At 45.6% G+C, this 25,393-nt stretch overlaps 1 long non-coding RNA gene and 1 other non-coding gene across 2 annotated transcripts; one reads left to right on the forward strand and one right to left on the reverse strand.

Moving 5' to 3' along the window:
* Window positions 1–489: 489 nt before the first annotated feature.
* Window positions 490–561, reverse strand: TRNAE-CUC (transfer RNA glutamic acid (anticodon CUC)). Its single transcript has one exon. It is a non-coding gene; the product is annotated as a tRNA-Glu (tRNA).
* A 170-nt stretch (window positions 562–731) lies between these two features.
* On the forward strand, window positions 732–12,873 carry LOC138532684 (uncharacterized). The gene is made up of 3 exons (XR_011284865.1): window positions 732–869; window positions 1,908–2,147; window positions 10,901–12,873. It is a non-coding gene; the product is annotated as an uncharacterized lncRNA (long non-coding RNA).
* The last annotated feature ends 12,520 nt before the right edge of the window (window positions 12,874–25,393 follow it).

The raw sequence follows: 25,393 nt of genomic DNA on the forward strand, positions 1-25,393 counted from the left end.
GCTGAAATGTTATGTCTATATCTTCCTGTAAATCATATGGCTTTTTTCCCATTCCTGCTGCAAAATATGCAGTAAAATTAAGTGTTTCAACTAGGGGATGGGGAGTGGTACATTTCACTACATCCAAAATACTGAGAAAAAAAAAACGCTTTCTTTTTATTTATTTTTATTTGGGGGTTCCCCTTGCCAAGCCCCCAGTATTGCTATCTTTATAACCCCATGCCAACCCATTTTAATTCCTTAACCCACTACCCTATATAATTCATTTAATATTTTCTGTATTTTTCAGTATTATGGTTGCACTGAAATGTAACACTGAAATTTGCTTAATTAAATTGACTGGCTACCCTTTTCTTCATGTTGGGTGTGTTCGCTAACATACTTTTAAAAATTTGAAATAATGGAACAAAGTGAAAATGAATACAATGATTAAAACATAGGATACGACCTACACAAAATAGAAAAGCAATCTTTCATTAAAAAACCTCTTTCCCTGACCGGGAATCGAACCCGGGCCGCGGCGGTGAGAGCGCCGAATCCTAACCACTAGACCACCAGGGAAGCTGAATAGAGATACTGTTGGTGCATCTACTTTACTTCTGCCTCCAGTGTTAGTTATGTCATTAAAATACCGGAAGTCAAGCTGCTCAACCGTAAAGTCAATCTCTATCGCCGAACGGGCATGTAATTCACTGGTAGAGCGCATGCGTTAATCAGCAGTTGCCGTCTGCCTGCCCTGGTGTACCGATCGCAGGGTCACATGGGCCAGGTTGCCCAAACGTGGCTCTACGTTATAGAAATCGGCACAGTTCAGCGCAATCTTGAAGTTTTGATAGCATGCAAAACAATATGGAGGCCCCCGCCGAAGTGTAAGCGAACTTCAATCATTTGTAAATGTCGAGAAAAAAACGGACTCCTAAGAACTGAGCATGCGCACAGTATCTGCGCATGCCCAGTATTGAATGTCACGGCTAGGATGTATTGATATCTTGGAATGTAATGTTAGACTTCCTCTAAGGGCGTTCAGGAGTGGAGTAGCTCGAACGGGTTCAAAAGTGAACCGAAGAACATAAATGAGCAGGCAGCGAGAAGAGAAAAAACATTATCCGAATGGACATCGAGGGGCCGAGCTGGTGAAAGAAACAGGAGGCCTGATAAACAGTATTCGCACATGCAAGCGTGCCGAGAGGGCGTAGATGTTTGTTGGACATGGATACTGGGTTGTTATTATCTCGAGTCTTTTTGGAGTGTGTTATTAAAACAAATCGGCCCAAAAGACTGAATATTTTAAACACCCCCTCGCCCTCCAACCCCAAAAGGCTCACGCAGCTACAAAGCAAATACAATCACATTAAACATTGCAATAATTAAAGGATTAATGGGATTTTTTGCAGCACCTCCTACATAAATCACACTTGTAAACACGAGTCCTCTACATCTTCGCTTGTGCTCGAAGGATAGCTCATAGTGTATGGTGCATGCTGCTTAACTCTGTGCTTATAGTGTAGATAACAGGTTCAAGTTCCAGAAGGGCTCAATAATTTTTTTTCAGGATTGGTAAAATGTGCCCAATTGAAATGACTGATATTAACGTCTGTACTGTTAAGTGGTTTAAGAAGTGCTATATGAAACAAGCTATTATCATTCATGTATATGTTACCATGGCTCGTGCATACTGCATCTAATCGCTGTTCACAGCAATGTGTATGGTGGTGATTGGGCCTCCATTCCTTTACTGCCTGGGCTGCTTGTGACCTCACAGTCTGCCCATGGATGGTGACATCCTCCTTGCTAATGAGAAGGTTGCAAGTTATCCTGATAATCCAACGTGTGTCTTCTTTGCTGCCTCCTTCCTACCAGCTCTGATAATGCTGCCACTTCCCCATTGACGTGTACATACCTTGCAGGTTGTTCCTTGGTCGTAAAAATATAGTGGTGTTGTCCCAGAGCTGCTGGAGTCTACTTTTGCTTTCTGTTCTTGTGGAGGAGGCGTCACCCACAAACAACTCAAAGACTCGCCATTAGCGCAGAGCGCTCGCGGGATGTGTGGAGAGTGGCCTACAGCGGGGTGAGGTGCAGAGCCTACAGCATATATATCGGAACAAAGTCTTCGCCTATGCTGCAAGTGATCGCTGGGGAATACTAAGGTGAGCCTTTCCACCTATGTTACTGTATAATGCATATTGTTTACTGATTGCCCCGACCATCACATTGTTTCACTACGGACGCATCTGGTTTTTAGGTACGACCTAATAAGTTTTAGAAAAGTTACACTGATGCCAGCCTCACAGCGTAGGTGCATGTCGCCCGTCAATTTGCAAATGGTGTTTGCATTTCCCCTACTGCCCTGATCCCTATCCCCGGGGGAGGGGCCGTCTGGACACAGGAACACTGAAGGGGCAGGACAAGGCGGGGACTTTTCGTCCCCCATGACTCAAACTGATACAGATAGAACAGGTAATAAAAAGAGGACCAACATTAAGAAAAACAAAATTACAGGCTTTTTCCCGCCACTTACATCAGAAACAAATCGCACCTGACCCGGTCTTCTGCCAGGCACCAGTGATCGAATAATTCCACAGTCCTGGACATCATCTTTGCCAGAGGGCCATGCTCCAGCACGGTCGGATGAAGCCTTGTTAAGTGCGTTGGATCACAAGGAAGATCACCTGTGCTTGGAAAAGGATGAAAATGATATCGATACTGGCCGCAGTGAGAGTACATCAGACTTAATTGGTGTCTCACTGCAGGACCCAGAGACGTCCTTGTCTTCCTTCACGTCATCACCAGCACCACAGAGATTGTCAGCAATGCTCAGAGGCAATACCTGCCCCCTCCATTAGCCGGTTATCCACTTGTCTGACGATCCTATCAAGGAAATAAGCTAGGGGTGTACGGAATAGTAAATGTACTATTCGACCGAATAGTTCAACAAAATATTCGGCCGGTGCCTAATAGTGACCGAATAGTAGATTACTACTGGAAATGTGTCAAGATATGCATAACACGCGCAGCGTATTGGAAATCCCTGCTGGTTGGTGCTGCACCCGCACTGCCATTTTAAAATGGAGGCAACTGAGCCATTTTGTGGAGAAGAACTGGTGGCAGGTGTAAGCAAAGCCCAGTGACTTCCAAAAAGTATGAACGCGCCTCCTCTACCCCAGCTTCTGTACAATTGTGTATTAAGGAAAACACACCCATCCATTCCTACACTGTGCATCGAGCCTGCGGCCACCAATCGTGCATGTCAGCCCACTATTGTGTATCCATGAGGCACACCCCTCTCCTAAAACAGCAACATTGTCATTTTCTTCTAGGCATCGCCCAATTCAGTGCCAGATGCCTTGCCCCCTTAATCCAGTCGCATATCCCATGTGCATGCTACAAAAAGTGCATTAACCCCCAAACCGCAGCTTTAGATGCTTTCACAGTCCAGAAGGCTCCCTTCGGGTACCCAGCTACAGGCAGCCGCGAGATCGACAGGAGGCTGCGGCATCGAGTAACATGATACCGGGTGCAATGCACACAGTCCCGCAAGCTCGAGTGCCAGGCATGAATGCGTCATATGTTGTGAGAGTCAGTGGAATGGGGGCGGGGGTGAGGGGCAGTGTGAATCCACAGAGCAAAGTGTCTCTGCCTCCTCATCCGCTTTCACCTTGAACATCCCAGGCGGCCTCTGTCATCTACTGCCAGCCGCACAGAAATAAAAAAATTAATAAATCTACAGGCTCGTAAAATGTGTCTGTTTAACCCAAAGCATGTCGAGGCTGCCCCCTCCAGATCTTGTCAGCAGTGCAGAAATGGCCATCACTTCATGGGGTGGTCGGGTGTGTGGCTGCTGCTCTCTTGCCCTGGTCCCTCCAGCTCAGCTCTGCACCCAGCAAACCCACCCAAGCCCACTCTTAGCAGCTGACAGCCGGATGCACTGACACAAGTAATTCAGACTGCGTTTGTGCAGTGGAATGGGAGGTCCTGGCCATCAAACCTGGAATGTCAAGCTGCCCCCCTACCTCCACCACCACCTGCCCCACATTCTGTTGCAAAGGCTCTCCATTGGCCCATCTGAAATGCGGAGCCAGCAAATAAACCTAAAGAAGGATTTAAGCCTAATGCGCCTTGCTGTGCAAGCACTGGATCTCGCAGGGATGAGCCCTGCATTTTTACTTCATTTCTGTTGACATTCAGTAAGTGACCCACTCTTGGCCGTCAGTGTTTAAGTAGTAAATAAGGACCAATTTGCAATTCAATTACTGCTGCAGGTGGGCAACAAAAGGCCATGCAAATCTTTAAAAGATACTAAGGGCAATTAACTGGTTCCTGGCAACTGAATGTTTCAGCTCTAACGAGATGCGCAAATTCTTAAACAGGCTGATGGTGCCGCAGTAGTTGGCAGCAAGAGGAGAGGCCTTAGGTGCCGGGTTCAATTCCATGACCCTCTCTCCTCGTGCCTGTTGGTTGAAAATGAAACCTCGCATTACACTATTTTGGGTGGTTTAATGTCGTTTCCAGCGACCACATCAGCCCGCCTTGTCCAGAAGAGTTTAATTAGTTTTCTTGGTCTCCCTTCGGGTCTCCACTACATTTTGTATATTTCATACGTGTTGGCTAACACTGGTGGCTTTTAGAAACCGAGTCTGGTCTATTGCTAATGCTCAGCTGCCAGACGGCCCTCTCTCCTTCGGCTACTCCAGTTCTTCAGCCCACGCAGCCTTTCACATTTCATTTTTTTCTGCTTTTCTCATTCATTGAAGTTATTCTCCCAGTGGACAAAGCAGCGGGTCTGGACTTCAATGTGCACTTATGCAAAGCACTTTTCGAATGCACCCTGCAACTAGGGGTGTACCGAATAGTGAATTTACTATTCGGCCGGATACCGAATAGTGGAAATAAATATTCGGCCGGAACCGAATAGTTACCGAATAGTAGCTTACTACTGGAAATGTGTCAAGATATGCATAACAAGCCAAAACTGTTGGCTTTGCCGGTGCTTGTTTTAACAGGACTTCAGTGAAGGACATGCTTATAAATACAAATGCACAATAAATAACAAAATAAAGTTTCCTTAGTTACTTATGGCACATCACTAAATTCTTAGGATCCAATAAATATATTTTCCTTTGTTACTCATTAGAGGCCCCTTTAATTTCCAATATCACTTAAAGCACTGGAGAGTAAGGTATATTTGAAAGGTAGGAAGATACTGTTTTTCCCACTAAATGTGGGCTGTCCACATATATATTTCGCGAACATAAGTGTACCAGCAGGCAACAGATCTATGACAATAGCCAACATTCGCCAAATTGCACAAAGTTTGCACTGGTGCAAGTGTCATTTTGCACAATACTAGCACAAGGCAATACATTGTCGTAGTGCAAATAACATTATTTGTAGGCGTTTTTGCACCAGGGCTCCTAAAGGAAGGTATATCTTACAGTATCTCCCCCACAATAGCAGGGAATGCAGGGAACACATGACTCCTGACACCTTCCTAAGTGCTGACAAAGGCCTGTGGGTTTGTCTGCAGGCATCTTTTCAGAGTCACCTGGCAGCAATTAGCAGCCAGTCCCCTTGGACTGTAACAAAGGAGGTTGCCGCCCCACTCTTATTCAGATGGACTGATCTCCATTAGGAACTTTTTGTCCAGATGCACATTTAAGAGGTAGCTCACCAGGCCCCAGGCTGTTTCCAGTAAGCAGACTATTCCTCCCTAAGAGGACATGTCACTGCTTCCCAAACGAAAACCCGACCATCTTACTGAAGGTGAAACTTTTAAATAGACACTTTCACATTTCCCCGAACATATTCTTGGCCGGGCAAACCTTGATTTTACATTAACCTGAAGCTGCTTGATTATTTTCTTTCCACGGTGCGCTCCCACCAGAGTCAAGACGATAACATGTGCTTTCTTAATGCTTAGGCAGGCCGTGCTAATGGCCTCTGATTCCTTTTGGCAGCCACTGCTGGAAGCTCGGGTGTGGCTTGACAGGGGAAGCGGCCTCATTAGCAGAAAACAGCATCTGCCAGGTGTGACCTTTCAATAGGGCTCAAGTGCCAACCAGCTACTCTGGCGCTGCTTTCATCACCCATGGATGCGCCCAGTAGCCTCTCTCCTCCTGTTCACAAACAAGCCCCCTGACCCTTTATTCGAGTCAGATGTAAATGCAGGGGCTATAAACACTCACGATTCATGTGTTTAAGCACCTCTCCAGCCTCCCTGGGGCTTCCTGCATCACCCGCCCTACGCTCTCAGCCCTCTGCGGCTAAAAGTAAATTAGTGGCTGCACGCACAAACCCCCCCCCCTGTTTGGCCCTCCCCCCTTCTCACATTCCAGTGAAGTGCCCTTGACGGTTTCACTGATCCCATTATACGATAAAGGCTTTGAACAATGTTACGTGTGATCCCAGCCTTACAGGCGCTCTGCTTTAGTTACTTTCAGCTTCGGCTTCGAGTAATAATTAATTAATTGTTCGGCCGAATGCCGAATAGCTAATTTCGGCCGGAATTCGGCCGAACAATTACTCGAAGCCGAAGTTCGGTACACCCCTACCTGCAACCGCTGGTACCTTTTCTTGCTCAAAGTGTCTGTTTGAAACAGCTTTCCTCAATATAACAATAGCCGGATTAGTTTGAAGCTAAGAGGCGAAGCTTGCTTCTTGCGTCCAGCAGATGGCAGCCCTGTCATGTCATTGAAGCTTCCAGTTAGATTTTTTTCTTTCTTTCAACTAGGGGTGAAACTTCGGCTTCATTCCATTAGGTATTCTGCCGAAACCGAATACCTAATTTTTAGCTGGTATTCCGCAGAATACTTACTCAAAGCCGAATTTCGGTACACCCCTAGAACTAAGGCACTTTGGATGAGCCCTGCTCCTCTCAATCATATCTTGGTGGTAGTCAATGATTGCTGATTTTACTCGTTTTCATACTTGACCCATTGTACTTGGAGGTGTCCCTTAAGGTGACATGACAGGCATACTGATCTGCGGTGTACCTGTGGACTGAGTGCAGTGACTGATATTTTTCAGTGTGGCAGATGGGTTTCCCTCAGGCAGGGCAGCATGGCTTGTGATTTCCTTTGCTGAGATAATGTATTTCATGCTTTGTCACTACAGGGTGGTGCATTGTGGGACATGTGGTTTATGTTTCTGATGTTCCTGATACATGTGCTGGTGTGTGCACTGCATCTGTTGATTGCATGTACACACAGCTGTGTAGGCCTTGCACATCTGCAAGCATGGCTGTCTTGCACATTTTGTTTAATGTACTAAGGTCACAGTTGAAGGCACCCAGGACGCTGTGTGTGGTCTTGTTCCAGTCTGTGTGTCGTTTAACATTGTGCATGTTAGGAATGTAGACGTTGCTAGGTCTGAGCCCTCATCCGACTTTGCCTTCTATTGCCCGACCCAGTCTCTCTGCACTTCATTGCAAAGCTGGTAATGTTTGTCTATTTGCAGGAGTGATGATGGATTAATGCATGCAGTGTGCACTTGTGCTCCTCATGCATGCAATCCTATGCTATGCTCTGACACCCCCACGGCCCAGCCAGCAGATACGTTGTCTATGCTTGTGATCCCCCAATCTACACCCCTCATGACCCAGCCAGCAGACACGTTGTCTATGCTTGTGATTCCCACCGCCCAAATCAACACCCCTCATGGCCCAGCCAGCAGACACGTTTCCTATGCTTGTGATCCCCCCCCCAATCAACACCCCTCATGTCCCAGCCAGCAGACACGTTGCCTATGCTTGTGATTCACCCACCCCAAATCAACACCCCTCATGGCCCTGTGGTTAGACTCAACCAGCAGCAAGGTATGTTGTGCAGCGTGTCGTGCCATGTAGCGGGGAATCTTGCACAGCAATGCATGATGATTTTGCGTGCATCGCACACCATCTGTACAGTCAGGGAATGGTACAGCTTCCTGTTGTGGTACACTACCTCCACAGTATGCCGGATAACCAGCTCCACATGTGTGCAGTCGAGGGCACCAATTACTTTTGGCATGCTTGCCAGTGCATATAATGCTATTTTGGTTGCCTTCACCTCCTCCGCAGTCTGTGGTTACTTAATGTGGTCGCTGCAACTAGCACCTAGTTGAGCACATGGGAGAAACAGGGTTGTGAGATTCATGCAGCTGCCCCACTGTGTGCTGATAAGTGCCTGAGGCAAGGAAGTGTAGCACAGACGCTACCTTCAGCAAGGGGGGGTGGCTGTCCGGCTATTGATCAGGCTCACCAGGTCATCATGAATGGGTCCACTATTGTGGTGATGGTGTCCCTGTCCAGCCGGTACAGGGTGTGGATCTGAGCAGGCATCAGGTTGAATGGGCTGGCCCTTAGGTGAGGGATTGGTGGCTGCCTGCAGGGAACAACTGCCTGGGTATGGGTATGTGCTGGCCCAATCTCGTCCTCCTTCTCCTCCTGCGCCTCCGCTGCATACTCTGGCTGACTGCCTCCTCAAAGAGTAGCAGTGCAAGCATGTCCTCCAGCTCCAGTACTGCAAGTGCTAATGGCAACATTGTGGATTTGGGAGGGGTGTGGTGTGTGGGAGTGCTCCTTTTGTGCTGTGCCAGACTCCATTTCCTCCACCTGTGCAGATTGTATGCACCTGTGGCAGGTTTCTACACACTAGATTCCTATTAAAGCCTGCACCGCGATGGCGGTGTTAAAGGCATAATTGTATCCGTTATTACCGGCATGTCCCTGCCGGTAATTGCATGTCCGTGCACCTCTTAATATGCACTTAACTGCAGCATGCCAGTGTCACTGGCACGGCTGCTGCGTGTCAATGCTCATACCGGCAAGGGTGAGGCCGGTCACGGCGGGTCCCTGCCGATCACTGGCATTGCGGCTCCTAATACTCTGGTCCGGTAAACGATGCCGGTACGGTAATATCGGCAGCGATTTTTACCGGACCGTGCGGCCCATCGTGTCCTTCAAATTGTTACGTTTGTTTCGAGGACAAATAAGGATGAGACCCTTTATTCTGTGTTCACAGCAAGCTGTGGGTTGGTTTTCTTTTTGGGAACACATGCCACAAGAATGAACACTATTATTACCTGTTTTCAATGGCAAGCTGTGCAGTGAAAAAGAAATGAAATATTTCAAGTATTCCACATAGCCAAATATGTACTTCCATTAACGGTACCAAGATGCCTGGTCCCATAACATTTACAGATTATTTTACAGATGCGCCTAGGCGAGTCGCACACAGACTTGAACTCAGAGCTGGAGTTGAATGTGGCCATACTCGTGCTTGGGCCAACCCTTAAATGAGGCGGCAATAGCGTTGCTGCCGCATTTAAGGGCTACCTCCCGCCTTGTGATGAGGCCCTTAGAAATAAACTGACATACTTAAAATTTATTGTGTATTATAAATCAATGATATTGAGGGAAATAAATAAAAAAGCAAAGAAAAATACAGCTATTAATGCCCATCTAGTAAGATTACTTGAAAATACATTATTGAACAATTACATTGCAAGTCATATACTGTTTAATTTTTTGTACAATCAATACAGTTTACAAACATTGTGCAAAAGCTTGAAACTGGCTTTGTTAAAAATTGTTAAGACAGCCACAAAGCATTTCAATCTTGAAGTCAACCTTTCAACAAGTTAAATTTTGGGGGGACAAACCTCTTTTGCAATGTTCTGTGGCATAGACCGGCCCTGGCAACAACATCTGGAACAATTGATGTATTTGCATGGCCAGCAAATTCAATGTCAGATCTTTTAACAAATTAAAATTCTATCACATGCAATATTGGCCTTGTCATCCACTGTTTGATTCTTGTGGTTAACGCCTTGTTGTAACAAAGCATCCCAAAGGTTCCTGCGGTTTTTGCCTGTTCCCTACCTACGTTCTCGTTGTGTGCAAGTACAGCCAGTTTTGGTCTGGCCTCCATACCATATATGCCAATATGCAACCTTTTAGGCCTGCACTTAAGGCACATGTTAAGGAATGCCTCCAAATGTCCAGTGTGGCAGAATTCGGGGCAGTCCCCTCTGTCTCTTAAAAGCTTTCTGTCATACACAATATTCTCAAGTGCTGCGTGAGGAGGGGATCCTGGCACCAAACACCCTTTCTTGCGCTCCTGCTCCTTTCTCAATGGTCCATTTGCACATTCATAGAAATATTTGTTTTCTTCCCAAGAGTGTATGTTTGAAAAATGGTGCATTATTGAATGCCATTTCCCCAGCAGAATATCTACAGATCCATCACAAGTTTTTGAGCTCCATTAAAGATGGTTGCTAATAGACTGTGACCAATTTAAAATGTTTTTGGTAGCCTTTTATTTACCAGTAGCTGTATTTTTTTTTAAAATTGATTTTGCGATGTGCCATTATCATATTGATGCTTGATGTGTGAGAACTGCTCTTGCATGGCCTTTGCTGAAGTTCAATTGATTTAATGAAACCATATTTTTCCATGGCAACAGAGGATGCACCTTTAGACACATGCACAACAACTAAACTCACTGTGTGTTGGCTCGCCATGTCTTCGAATTGGTAAGTGCAGTATTTAGCAGAAAAACTAGCACTGTTACACTGTCCATCACCAGCAAGCCTGAGCCTTTTGCCAGTGAGGGCATTGTCCATTGATATCTGTTCGAGTGTCCTTGCCTGGCTAATAGAGGGGAACAAGAAGTTTGTCTGATATTTGTAGTATTGGGTTCTAGCAAGGAACTCAAGCCCCACAAATTTACAGAAATGTGAAATTTTACTGAAGGTTGATCCGCTAAACAACAAAGCAAATGAACAAAGTACATTTCCTGCAAGCACTTTACCAAGTATCCGTTGAGCAGACCATGAAAATGTGTTATCAAGGTGTACACAGCTTACTGGCACTGTTGTTTCCTGACTGGCACACTTATAATGAGTCCCTTTGTCTCTTTCTTAGATTGAATTTTTTTTAAAGGGTGTGGATTGTGTGAGCGGGTCTGCAAGCAATTCTGAAACATCTTCTGTGTTGTTTGCTGTAACAATGATCCATGGTTACTTTCCATGAGTCACTGGTGACATTAAATTAAAATTCTGTCCACTGGACATCTGCATCACAACTCAATCTTGAGAAGACCATGCTGACCCTCAAAATGTAGCTGCTCCAAAGTGACATCAGTTTTGGCAAGTGACATTATTAGTTTGTGCTGTTGTCTGAGTCTTTATGCTCCTCTTCTTCCTAGGCCTCAAATCAATGAAAACAAACATGCTTGATTTATAGCACACATACAGAATATATGAATTACAATATCAATAAAATAACTTCTAGAAACATTTTCTTTAAAAATAAAATCTGTTATTTACCCTTGTTTTCCTAATTTGTCGTGCAACAGACAATTGTGATTTGCCGAGCTCAAGACCAAGCTGAAACAAAGCATTTTGAAAATGTATAAACCATGCAATTTGCTCTTCCACTTCAACAATCATATATGCATATCTACAAACAAATCTAACTAGATTTCCCTATGAAAACCATTAAAACATTAAATATTACATGAAAGGTAAAACGGATGATAACTGATACTTTACAATATGTTATGTATACCTCCCTTCCTAAATATTTTCCTTCTCGAGCTCTTCGCTCATTCGCCACCAACTCCCTCAAGGTCAGTCGCTTCTCCAAGCAACAAGTTGGTGGTAGATCTCTTTCTTCGGCTGGGGCCTCCCTCTGGAACAGCCTCCCTGAAACTTGAGGAGAATCATCTCCAGTTCCGGAAGCACCTCAAAACCGTTCTCTTTGCTTCTGCTTTTTCTCCTCCTCTCTCCTGCTGACTTCCTGGCTGAAACTGAAACTGCACTGGTTACCTGGCCACCTTCTGATCTCGGGCCCAGGTCCCCTCCCCCTCCAGTCGCATACCTGCACTGCCTCCCTGGCAACCCCCACACTCGGGGACTGTTTCTGTATCCCTACTGTCCCACTACCAGCAATTGACACCTGTTGTCTGCACTTACCCTTGCACTTGCCACCTGCTGGCCGTACTTTTACTTATTGTTTATTTATTCCATTATCCCATGTAATGCACTGTCCCCTTACCCCCGCACTTTCCCATTTCCCCCTTCCCCTGCACTTGTGCGATCTGAATGACACTGTGCCTAGTACAATAGGTGTCTGGCCCTCTGTTCCCCCTCCCTTGCCTCATCGCGCCTTGCAACACTTTGTATAGGCGTGTTATAAATGCCTTATCATATCATACCTGTGGTCCACACTGTTTTTTCAGTTTCAATTGCTTCAGTAGTACATTCCTTGTACATAACAAATTTAACAAAAATGATTCAATTGTTAAACAATTTAATGATAAAATGTTTGATATTACAAAGTAAATCTTGAGAAAGTTGATTTAATGATTGTCGACCTTGCAATATCAGTTAAAGTTTGAAAAAAGATAAGTTATTAATCGGATTACAATTTTTACATTATTATTAAAATAAAGTCAAACAGTGTAACATTTCAAAAAGACATATTTGAAAGTGTACCTGATAACCTTCCGAGATGCTGCAGGGAGTTGGTTGGTGTGAGATCATCCTGCAAAACGTAGTGAGTAAATTGCAGCCCCTTAATGTATGATACATTGTCATGTTTTGTTTTTAAAATGATTCAATTTTTCGCTAGGCAGCACAAGTTTATGAACAAAGACATACACCATTAATATAGTGAAAGGGTCTATGCTATTCATAAACAAAGTACATTTTTGTGAAGGTTTACTTTAATTGTTGCACGTGTTTCTGCAATAAATACATCAAGGTTGTTGATCGAATGCTTTGCAATTTTCTCACAGTATTGCAAATTATTAACATAAATAACACTTCTCTTAATTTTAATAAAGATATTGTTAATCAACAACTATTACTATAATTCAGTAAATTCTCACTTCTAAGACCTCATCCTCCAGACCGGATGCAGTGGAAAAATAGTATGCTGTTGAAGTTCCAGCATTCCCCTTATATCAAAGTAATTGTAACAATAAGGATGTAAAAGCAAAATAAAACATTACATCCAAACGATGGTTGATATTAATATACACACCTACATGCCACTATGTATCAAAAGATAATATTATACATAACAGTAATCAAAATGTGATCATATAAATATTTTGTGTAGTTGCATCTGAAGGAGTAGTATAAAAAAATCACTTGAAAGGTGAGCGTGGTTGTTGTTGACTATGGAATAGTAGTTGATGTAGAATCTCGGTCCTTTAATCAATGTATATATTCATACCAGTGTTCAATAGAAAATGTATGTTAGTATTAATTAAGCTACAAAATAAGTTTTATGTTGAAGTTGCTTGGCCTCATCATTTGGATGTTGGACGTTTTTGTGGTTTCCTCCATGGTAACGGTCTGTACTTCCATCATTGTGGTCTACAACACATGTAACAAAATGACCTATTTTTAAGGGTCACAATGAAACTGTTTAGAAAGGCTCCCATTGCACTAAACTATTAGTGTATCCCTAAAGTAGGCATACACAACGTAATCTTAAGTGAAAAATGCATAAACTTCAGTACATTGTGTCGTGAAGGAAACTGGTGAAATAAAATATCAATGGAAATATTCCAAAAAAACTAAAAACCGTTCATTATGTTACCAGTTCACAGGCTATTTCAATATCTTGAGTGATAATTTAGAAGACATATTATATAGACAACTTTAGGAAATAGTAAAACACATAAAAACATTCAGTGTACGCTACTAACCTTGGTGCTGAAATTCAGTTGGAATTGCACTGGGAAGTCATTTGCGAAGGATCTGAGGAGATGATTTGTAGTGTACCATGATGGTTCGTACATATCTTCTGAGAAGTGCATGCTGCAGACGCGGACCCAATTGTTCATCACGTTATCCAGTACATCCTTGGCTCTGCTTTCAATCTCGAACACTGGAAATCTGCAGTTCAACACTCATGTTCTTATTAAATTTAAAACATTTGGAAATGCATGCAGGATTGTACTATGACTTTTGGCATGACTGATAATAGGGCAACCCAAATGATACATGAAGGCATTGTTTGATTATCCTTATGATCTGTTAAACATATATACATAATATAACGATTATACATTTTGAAAAACTCATGGTGGCAACAAGTAAGACAGACACAAGTGATCACAGTTCAAGGGTGTTTATTGAACAATGAATGTTGTATGCGGATTGAAAAAATATATAAACCTAATCTAAAATGGGAGCAAGCATCAACCATCAAATGAAAAATAAGGCAGTCCTAATCGTGTTGTGTCAAATAAAAGGGTCTATGCTAAGAAACCTGTTGCCAAACCTCACGTCTAATACAAAAGAAGGGTGTGGGAGAGTTTTCAAGAAAAGAAAGAAGTGTTCTCAAATAATATGTCAGGATGCGGTAGCCTGGGTTTCCTTTCCCCACGGTTTGAGCCCGGGTTAAGGTTGGAGTTTGGAGCTCATTAAAGTCTCTGGCTTCTCCAGCACGAGACAACAGTTCCACTGGCAGTTCACAGGACCATTGATGGCCAAGTCTGATTTCTTTTGAAAAGTCTCTTGCCGTCGGGGCCTGACGAGTTCAAATAACAAAAACAAAAGTTCCTTTAATTAAATTAAAGTTTGTTAGGGTGATAATGATTCACCCCTGACTCCCCCTCTTCTGGGCGCTGACCCTTCTCAATTGTAATCCACAGTTCAGATAGGGAGACGGTTTCAACACTGGGTCCCCCTATTCTGGGCGCTGACTCTTCTCAATTGTAATCCCTCAATTTATATGACCGTTCTTTTCTTACTTAAGTTTGGATGATAGCTTCACCTTTGGATCTCCTTCGTCGGGCTCGGACCTCTCTTGACTGGTGGTACTCAGTGATGGCTTCACCCCTGGATCTCCCTCTGCCGGGCTCAGACTCCTCTTGACTGCTAGTGCTTGAGTGATAGCTTCAGCTCTTCTCCTTCTTGGAGTAACAACTTTTCATCCTTGGATCGTCCTCTGCTGGGTTCCGACTCCTCTCGATGCTCAGCCTCTCTTCACCGGGTTTACACTTTTTAGGGTAATTTCTGGGGCCGGCAGAGCTGTGCCAAGGGTCTGCGGGCTCCCTGCTCACGGAATGCCATAACTCCTTCCCTGGTCCCAAGAAGTCGAGGTCCACACAAGGAGCAAAGGTTTACTGTGGTTTATTATACGAAACACACAGGGGCCATATGCACGAACAACATTCAGGCACATCTAGCCGCCGCATTCTGGCGCGCAGGCTAGTTCAAAACTCCTGTGACTAAATAACCTTTGTCACTCAGCAAACTCCCTCCAAAACCTATCTAGGCCAAGGATTGGCCCCTCAGTAGTAGGTCCAGTATAGGACCCTATACAAAGGAATTGTTATTGGATGGTACAGTGTTAGGTGGTGTACTTGGATCATCCCTGAAAGTTGCTACTTCTGAATAGTTACAGTAAGGAAGCCCAGTGATTGGTTGGCGACCCTCGTCATCTACCCCCAGAACCCAGTGTCCTGATTGGTCAGGCTGCGGGCCCCCAAGTCTGGGACAAATTCTGTTCCCAGCCCGCAAGACACCTGTTCTCAGTACATGTCTACTATGTCCCAGCAATTTGCAACTATGTGTCTGCATATTACAATAGTGTGCCATGAGAGTGTCCCATTCCCATTTTACAAGGTGTCTGGAGGTATCAATATGTTGCAGGCCACTGCCTGGCCTTGGGGCAGCTGCTCGTTACCTGCCTCTGAGTCCTGGCCTGTTCTGAGCTTGGCCGGGTCACGTGGTTAGAGACCACTCTCGCAAGCTCAATTGCCTCAAATTAAAGTGTATTTTACAGGAAATATTTGATGCGGCCGCCAATGTCACCTTGGCATGGGATGTGGAATGTCGCTTCCCAACATTGGGTCCTTGGCAGTCTGCAGCTCACGCCAGGGGTTATTCCGCTAGCACAGCACCTTGCGGTTTGGAATTTCTCTGAGACAATTGCTGCCTACTGTATTCTCCTAAGGCCTGCTCTGGCTTTGGTTATGGAGTTCTCGTAGTATCCATAGATTAGTAGAAGGTTTACGGTTGGTCAGGTCCCTTGAGTGCTCCTGTCCTTGCATAGGGTTAATTACATGTAAGCATCTGCAAGCATATACACAAGCTCTTCTTTGCTTCTTGTGTTTCTGCAGTGCTATAGCGAGCCTAATGACAAAATAATAAACGTGCTGATAGTGTGTATGTGTGACCGTCCTCTATCTCATCAGACTGTATATGTTCTTTAGATTGGTGTGTGTGTGTTAATTGTGTTGATTGTGCATGTGCTTTGTGTTTAACAGGGCTATGTCATCGCAATGTCTCTAATGACCTCCAGCATGGCGGTTTTGGTTCGATGCCTTTAGTCAAGTTAGTCTATGTGGTTGTCTCCAACTCTGTCCTGTGTTTCTTCGTCCACTTTAGACAGAGTTTGTGGTGTAGCAGGAGCATATGGTCGGCCGGTAGGGTACCTTTTGCGGTAGTTGTCCATGGCTGGGGCAGTGGGGATCGGCGGCTATGTTGTTGCTGGTGCTTCTTCCGGTTAGGGGGTCGTCCGGGACTGAGGGTCTTCTCGGATTTTCCCTCTTCACGTTGGCTCTCGATCAGGATGATAGTGGCTTGGCTCACTCCTGGGACCTATAAGGACATGTATAGCATTTTTGCCAAAATATAATAGCATTTTTGCCAGCATGTATAGCATTTTTGCCAGCATGTATAGCCTTTTGCCAGCATGTATAGCATTTTGCCAGCATATAATAGCATTTTATTTTATTTATTTATTTTATTACATTTGTTATACGCCCAGACCCGGGGGTATCACGACGTAGTTACAGACAATGGGAGAATGCAATCTTAAAGCGAACACAGAAGTACACAGGAATAACAGTCAATAATATATACAACAATATACAAAATAGTCAGATATTATACAACAATATACAAAATAGTCAGATATGTACAGTTAATTGGAGCGGCTTAGTGCTCTGGTTCAGTTAGTACTTGTTGAAAAGCCAAGTCCTCAAAAAGCTTTTGAATTTTGGGAAGGATGTTTCGTTCATAATGTGGGTGGGTAGAGCGTTCCAATGTCTGGAGGCCAGTGTTTTGAAGCTACTACCTCCTGCTTTCTCTCTTTTGTATCTGGGGGTTTCAAGGTATGCGTTTTTATTGGAACTGAGGAGTCTGGTCTGGGGCTTCTTCATGACTGTGTTGTTGAGATATTTGGGTGCTTTGTTGGCCCTGCATTTGTGAGTGATGCTCAGGGTTTTAAATATAATTCTGGCTTGGATGGGGAGCCAGTGGTGGTCTCTTCTGGTGTTAGAGATATGTTCAGATTTTTTTATGCCTAGGGCTGCTCTGAGGGCTTTGTTCTGCATGAGTTACAGTTTGGCTATGTTGGCTTTGGAGGTGCCAAGGAAGAGGATATAACAATAGTCTAGCTTAGACAGTATGAGTGCTCTGGCTAGAGTAACGCAGGTATTGGCTGAGAGGAATTTACGGCTAAGGGAGATGAGTTTGGAGGTGTAGGAGGTGGACGAAGGTAATGTGTTTACTTGTTTAGACATGGATAGTGTTGCTTCTAAGTAGACGCCAAGGGTCTTGACTTGTTTAAGAACAGGGATTATGGTGCCATTGATGGTGAATGATTTGAAAGCGGGCTCAAGGGTATTGATTTTGCTGGAGGAGCCTAGTATGAGGAGCTCGGTTTTGTTGTCGCTGAGACAAAGGCTATTATTAGCCATCCAGTTTTGAATGAGTGAGTAGATTTGGTTAACCACGAGTGAGTCTTGTTCGTGATTGCCTGAGAGTGGAATGAGGATTTGGGTTTCATCGGAATCCTGACTGACGGTCTCCTAATAGTTGATGGTGCTCCAAATGGTTCTGAATTTGGCAGTAGGCTATTTTATCAATTATTTTTAGGAGAAATGGGACCATTGCAATAGGTCGGTAGTTGGTGGGTATTGACGGGTCCAGGGATGTTTTTTTTTAGAAGTGGTGTCACCCAAGCTTTTTTGATACTGGTGGGGACTGTGTTTGTGAGGAAGGAGGCATTGATGAATTCGGTGATGGTAGGTGTAAGGGTGGGGGCGCAGAGTTTCACTAGGTGGGAAGGGAATTGGTCTTCCTTTCAGTTAGAGGCTTTGAGTTTCGTTATGGTGTCAAATACTTCTTTGTTAGAAACTGGTGTGAATTGAAATGGGGGGCCAGTAGTGGTATTTGGTGTGGTCATTGATATGGTGGGTGGAGTTTTGTCAGCTAGGAGTGTTTTTTTACTATCAATTTTATTTTGCAGTAGGAGGATTTTAGATGAGAGGGCGTTTTGTATAGTGGTGCACCAGTCTTTACTAGAGTTGGCAGGTGCTGAGGTTTGACAGGGGTTTTCAAGCTCTCTAAGGATGGTAAACAGTTCTTTGCTGTCTGAGGACGCATTAGTAATGCAGAGGTTAAAGGCATTGGCTTTTTGGGTGATTATTGCTGATTTATATGTTTTGTTGGCTTCAGCAAAGGCTAATGCCGATTCTGGGGTATTGATTTTCTTATGGAGGTGTTCAAGTGATCTTTTTGTGCGTCTTAAGGCTACAAGTTCCTCATTAAACCAAAAACAGGATTGTTTGTCAGGTCTGCGGGTTTTAGTGGTGACGGGAGCAAGTAGGTCAATAGTTTGGGTTTGGCATTGTTGGTATTGTTCTGCTAGATAGGAAGGGTTGTTGGTGCCTAGAACCATGTGGGCAAGAGCAGCACTCAAGGCTGGAGTGAGTTTGTCGGATGAGAGCTTTTTGATATTTCTAGTTTCGAAGGTTTCTGGTTTTTTGGGAGTGATGTGATCTGTACTAGCATTATCTATAGTGAAGTTAATTACATGGCGATCTGACCATTTGACTGGGAAGATGGAGTCAATGGTGACTTGAGAGTGAGAAGCCAGTCCAGGGTACTTCCTTTTGAATGGGTGGGTTTGGGGTTTGTCTATCAGTTGTACGAAGTTCATTTCTGACATAGCTGTATAGAAGGTAGATGATTCAGAGTCCAGGGGGTCATTGTATCCTAGGTTAAAGTCACAGAGGACTATGCATTTAGTTTTAGGCTTGATGAGGGGAGTTGGGAGTAGCGGGATGTCCAAATCGGGGTGTGTATTTTTATTGGGTGATCTGTAGTTGGTAGTGGTTTTGGGGTTGGAAGTATTCTTTACTAGTAGGAGTTCATAACCTTGTATCTATTCTATTGGGCAGTCTCTGATTTCCAGGGTGGTTTTGGCCATTATGGCAACTCCACCTCCTTGGGTGTTTGTCCTTTCTGTTCTAAAGATGCTGAATCCCGGGGGAATGGCAAGGGCTAGAAGTGATCCTGCCTCTGGGTGAAGCCAGGTTTCAGTGACTACCAGCATATCAAGATGTTGGTCCTCGATAAGGTCATGGATATCTATTGCATGGGCACCTAGTGAACAGGCATTGATGAGTGCACTTTTGAGGGTGGAGGTGGGGGCAGGGGGTGGTATGTTACCTAAGATGGGGGAAAAATCAGTGGTTTTGTTCTTGATTTGGTGTTTGGGAGGTGCGTTGTGGAGGCTTTTGTATAGGAAATTAATGGGCGTGGTGTTTAGCTTGGTCAGTGTGTTGGGTGTGGTGGTGAGTGAGGTAGCTAATAGGGACATTTTAGTTCTAGACATGAGTCTATTGAGTCTTTCAATACCTAGGATGGGTGTGGTCCTATCGTTAATGCTAATAGGTTTGGTGTGTTTGTATGTGGGCAGGTTGGGACTGAGGCACGGGATGTCTGAGGTTGCTGGATTCTTGATGGTGGTAGGTGTAATGTGGGAGTGAGAAGATGGTATGGGGAAAGGGGCTGTGGGGGTGTGTGGGAAGGAAGGGGGTGGGGCAGGGGATTGGGAAGTGATGTTGACAACCTAGTCTGGCTAATCCTTCACCAACCTTGATGAATTGTCCTCTTGTGCATGGTGTAGCATTAGGAACTATACAAAAAGGGAACATGATGGTGGTAAGGAGAGCCAGCATTATATTGGTAGGGGCTGAGTGGGCAGAGATGGAGTTCAATAAACCATTCAGGCACATGGGTTAAATTCAATAATCCCGCGCAGGCAGGCAATGCACTAATGCAATCACAATGGACACATAGGCTAAGTTCAACAATCCAGCACGGGTAGGCAATGTACTAATGCAGTCGCTAGCAGGAAGCACAGGCAATGGGTCACCTAAATTCGACTTTTAGCAATCAGGGCAAAAGCATAGGTTGCTAGCAGGATGCACAGGCAATGGGTCACCTAAATTCGACTTTTAGCAATCAGGGCAAAAGCATAGGTCGCTAGCAGGAAGCACAGGCAATGGGTCACCTAAATTCGACTTTTAGCAATCAGGGCAAAAGCATAGGTCGCTAGCAGGATGCACAGGCAATGGGTCATCTAAATTCGACTTTTAGCAATCAGGGCAAAAGCATAGGTCGCTAGCAGGAAGCACAGGCAATGGGTCACCTAAATTCGACTTTTAGCAATCAGGGCAAAAGCATAGGTCGCTAGCAGGAAGCACAGGCAATGGGTCACCTAAATTCGACTTTTACCAAACAGGGCTACAGGTGATAGATATGCAGGAAGGAGGCAGTGGACAGACAGGTTTAAGGCAGTTTAGATGCAGTTGCTGAGAGGCAGTCTAAAGTCAATTTATCTAGTTATAAAAGCAATAGTTAGTATGGCCAAAAGGCAAACTCAGTAATCTAGATGCAGTTGTGATGCTGCTAGACAAAGTCATAGTTGCAGGTTTATAGGTTACCTGGTATGTGACAGACAAGGGGTCTGGCAGACGGCAGACACAGGCACAAACAGGAATCAAACAGGTGCTGGCCTTGTAGCAATGGGCCTTGGTGAATGTTGGCCGGCTTCTCCTGTATCTAATATAGCATTTTGCCAGTATCTCATATAGAATTTCTTTTTGCCAGTATAATATATAGCATTATTGGTAGCATGCAAAGTACAGGATTTAATACACAGCTAGGCCCAATTTAAAACTGCAAATATTCAGAGCACACATAAAAAACTTAGTGTGCTGCCAGGTTCAAATAATGAAGTGCACCATGTATTTTGGATGCTTCATGTGAAGAGGGAAAATGGGACGAACCCTTCCCCCAATTCTCATCCAGACCACGGCCTAGGACGTCACGACCCAAGCACTCCCCGAGAGAAGAATTCGACCTGCTCACCGCCGCCCCAGATGTCAAGATTCACTGTGGCCACGCCCCACACAGCCATTTTGAACCTGCCCGTCAATGAAACCACGTGTGGGAACCTCAGGTGGAACTGACATCGACCATATGGATCAACTCGATTAGACAGTGACCACAAAATACCGCCATCGTTAGAGATGCCATGACGACATAGCCAACGGACAAGAACACACGTGCCACCAAGCACATTGGACACCCACACACCAACCCACACGAAGAACATACTCAGTGCTATGACGTAGAGGACCACTTACACCCACACATGCATCGTTGTTATGTTTCACATAGGCCACCTACAGCACCGCAGAAACGCAAGACGCCAGAAGAGCTTGTGTGCATGCTTCCAGACGCCTCCTCGCCACTAAAACCATGAAGATGTAACCTTACATATTTACTAATGCATATGAAACTCTGTCCCCTCCTCATGACCCCCATATTATGGACCATGTACCGCCACCCATAAGCCAGGCCAATGTAGGCCGCAAAGCAAGAGTCCCCAGGACGAAGCATCTCACAAAACTGCAAGGTGCTGATCACGCAGAACTAGCCCCGACGAGAGCCCACAGCCAAGGCCGCAATGTTGCAATCTACATGCCGTGCTCCCTGTGCCAAGGTTACACATGTCACTGCTAAACGCTCCTCAGAGCCGAAATAAAAATCAATGCTCATATTTCTGCTCCAGCCACGGTCTCACAACACGTGACCGAGCCGCCCTGATACGATGCCAAGCCCTACGGAACAGAGAAGCGCTGGGGTCTCACGTCTGGGACATAGTCTGCAACAATGAAGTGACAAATTGGACACCTAGAGCAATGGGAAAGACATGCACACCAGCCAATAGTCAGACCTGTCCATTGTCCGCCACTGACACATAGTCATACTTTCTTGCCAGTACCAGGTACACTGCGAGCTGGGAACAGCGATGGTCCCAGGCTTGGGGGCTCGCGGATGAACCAATCAGAATACGAGGGGCAAACCATGACGCCACTATAGTCTAGCCAATCACTAATTGTCCCCTTGTAACGACTTTCATGTAACAATTGTTAGGGATGGCCCAAGCGTACCACCTGACCCTCTCTCCTCCACTAACCGTCTCTTCTATATGTATGTATACTGACCCTACCACTCGGGGAGCCAACGCGAGCTGGCGTTAGGTTTTGGGGCCAGTCTTCCTAGGTGACCCACATAGCCGCGTCATAAAACTAGAAAAAGGGACTGCGAGCCCACCATGATCGAGAGGTCTCTCGGATGCCTATGACCTGTGAGCCCGTCCCTGCTTGTTTTATGTAATAAACAGCAGTAACTCTTTGCTCTTGTGTGTGCCTCATATTCTGTTGGCACACGGGAGGAGTTGGGGCCTCCCCAACCCCAGAGGTCCGTGGACGGCCTTGCCGGGCCCCGGGAAATTACCCCGACAAGTTGGAGGCACTGCTGAGATCTGCTGAGATTGAGCGAGATCACAGCGAGGCTGCTTGCGTCAAGGTGGCCCGGCAACGCGGCCCCCTCTGCCGTTGCCCCCTTTTGATGACTACAGGACCATCGCGGAATTGCGAGATGACCAGACAGCGCAATCCGGAGATTGGCCGTCTGGAGCCGAATTGCGAAGTATCCCACTCGCGGTTGGCTCGTGTCAGGCGTGGTCCAGGCGAGGGGAAGTGGTGAGCTGATTGGGAGGGGTGTCCACAGTCGAGCGGCACCGGCAGGCGAGAGCTCGATGTGAGTATGGCACACACAACCAGTAATACAATGTTGTGCGGAAGGAGGGAGGAAGTGTAATTTGGGTGGCGGGTGGTTGTTAATGGTTGTTAAAGAGAGATTTTGACCATTGAGCAGCGATTAGCGTGTACGTTGTAGCAGGGACTGGCACGAGGGCCATCCCTTCCAGTGCTACAGAGCAGACTGGGTAGATCTTTAGGCATACACATGTGATTGACGGATCGCGCTGATCGGACACCTCTGCAAGGGGTTGTGGCATTCCTATGAGTTGGCGTTGTAGATAAATGAATAGATAGAGATTCCTATTGATTGAGTGTTTTAGCTCTATGAATAGATGATGTATTCCCGCAGGAGGTAGCTAGATTGTTTCTCAGTGCGGAAGACAGTTGGCTGGTTAAGCTCCCCTAGAGAGAGGGTGTATCACACGCGAGGCAACGCAGCGTGCGCAGTACGATTGTAATAACGAAGTAATTGATGAATACTCCACTCCAGACGTGGTGGGAAGTCAGCTGTAGAGGTAATGGGGAACAAGGTTGTCAAACGTGGCGCGCATTGATTATTTGCTGAAATTGTACGTACCGGTAAAACTTCTTGTAGTCGTTGGTGATGTCACCCATAGGGCTTGCATAGGACACCGCAGTCTTTAGGACACCGCAGTCTTTTTCTTTTCCTCCAAGAGTAAGGGGGATGGGGACCCGCGTTAAGGGAGGGGTGAAGGGGGAGAGGCGGCCGCGCACGGAGAACGCCGGCAAAGGAGAAGGTGGAGGTGCTAGGAGTACGTTGCAGGTGCGCCAAGTAGCGGTGGGGCAGCTTAAAGCACGCCTCACGGGGCACGCAGCCGCAGGGGGCTCCGTGCGCCACGGGTCAAAGGGGGCCCTAGCTCCAGAAGGAGAAGCATAAAAGACGGGGACATTGTTGTAAAGATGGAGAGGGCGAGTGATTGTAATAAAAAAATAGCTTTCCCTTGCAGTGGAAAGTCAGAAGACCCCAATTTACGGGGCCAGGTAACGGTCATATTAAGAAATGAAGTTATAAAATGTCTACATACTACGGGATAGGGGCAGGGCTGGGGCTCAGGGCCAGCGCCTTAACAACACCACTCCAGCACATCTGCACAACACTAATACCACGCAGAGATAAAATAGTAAAGTACAGTATTGAATGGACACAAGGTACAGACAACAAAATAAGGATACCATGGCCGCCCAACGGCAGTTTTGATATGTGCACACAACACTCGATGTTAGCATATCTACATAACACATACAACAGGAGAAACTAGCAGGCCACTTGGAAGTTTTCGACCTCTGGAAAATGTTCCAAGGGTGCGCACCCGGGGTACCAGGGATGCTCACCGTGCAGGGAGTAAAGGAGGAAAAGGTGAGCGGAGAGGGTGGGTGCAAAGCACCCCAAAATACGCCCATTGCTGAGGAAAGCGAGGAAGAATCAGAAGGATCATTCACAGTTGCAGAGGTAAAAAAGGAAGGTGAAGGAGAGACACCCATAACTAAAGAAGTTAAGAAGGAGGTAGAAGGGCTGTATCCAATGAGGGAATTGAGGGAAGCTACCCAATCGCAATTAACAGCTGCCGAGGGATATTCCAACCCTGCATACAGCCCACGACCTTACGCTCCAGCAGACAGCTACCAAAAGGGGGTGGGCACGAGGAGTGCAGCAGAGACGAAACAAACACAGGTAAGCACCGGGGGTGAAAAAAGGGCGCAAATAAACTTAGCAAGTATAGGACCAGACGAATGGATAGCAGCACAGGGGCTAGTGAAGCTTCGAGGGACATTAACGGGGGAGGAGGAAGGGGCGGTAAAGAAGGTAAGTAAAGAAGAGACAGAATAAACACAGAGGGGGAGCGAGGTAAGTAGAGAGCAGGAAGGGAGAATGAGACAGGAGGAAGAGGAGATGTTAGAGGTAAGAATAGCGGAATTAAGGGAAGCACGGAGCGCGCTGATCAAACAGTTCTAGCAGGAAGAGCGGGAAAGGAAGGAGAGGAGGACGGGAATCAAGGGGACAAGGTGGGGTTAAAACGACAAGAGGAATAACAGAGGAAACGTGAAGAGGACCGCATAAGGGCCATCGCAGAAAGGGTGGCATGCATGGAGCAGTGGGCGGAACGAGAAGAAAATGACAAAGAAATGGGACTATGGAGGAAAAAGATTATCAGAAAGCGCACGAAAATATGAAGAGGGAAAGGTTATAGAGAGTATATTGGTAAATGAGGGTGGAATATGGGGCAACAAAAAGAAAGAAGGAAAGATACTAGAACAGGTAAGTGACGTAATAATGAATGAGCTTTGCAGAGTACGAACGGAAGTAGGTGGTGGAGTGGGCAAGCAAAAGAATACAGCGCAAGGAAAAATGCGCAAGGAACGTGGGGCCAAGACGTACGCGTGTAGCAATAAGGAGGCAGCCACGTACAAGTGTAGCAAAAAGGAGGTAGCGACCATACCGCAGGAGGAGGACACGGAGAAGA

Source organism: Ambystoma mexicanum (genome assembly GCF_040938575.1).
Source record: "Ambystoma mexicanum isolate Mex_15411 chromosome 12 unlocalized genomic scaffold, UKY_AmexF1_1 Mex_chr12_unloc.2, whole genome shotgun sequence".
Lineage (NCBI taxonomy): Eukaryota > Metazoa > Chordata > Amphibia > Caudata > Ambystomatidae > Ambystoma > Ambystoma mexicanum.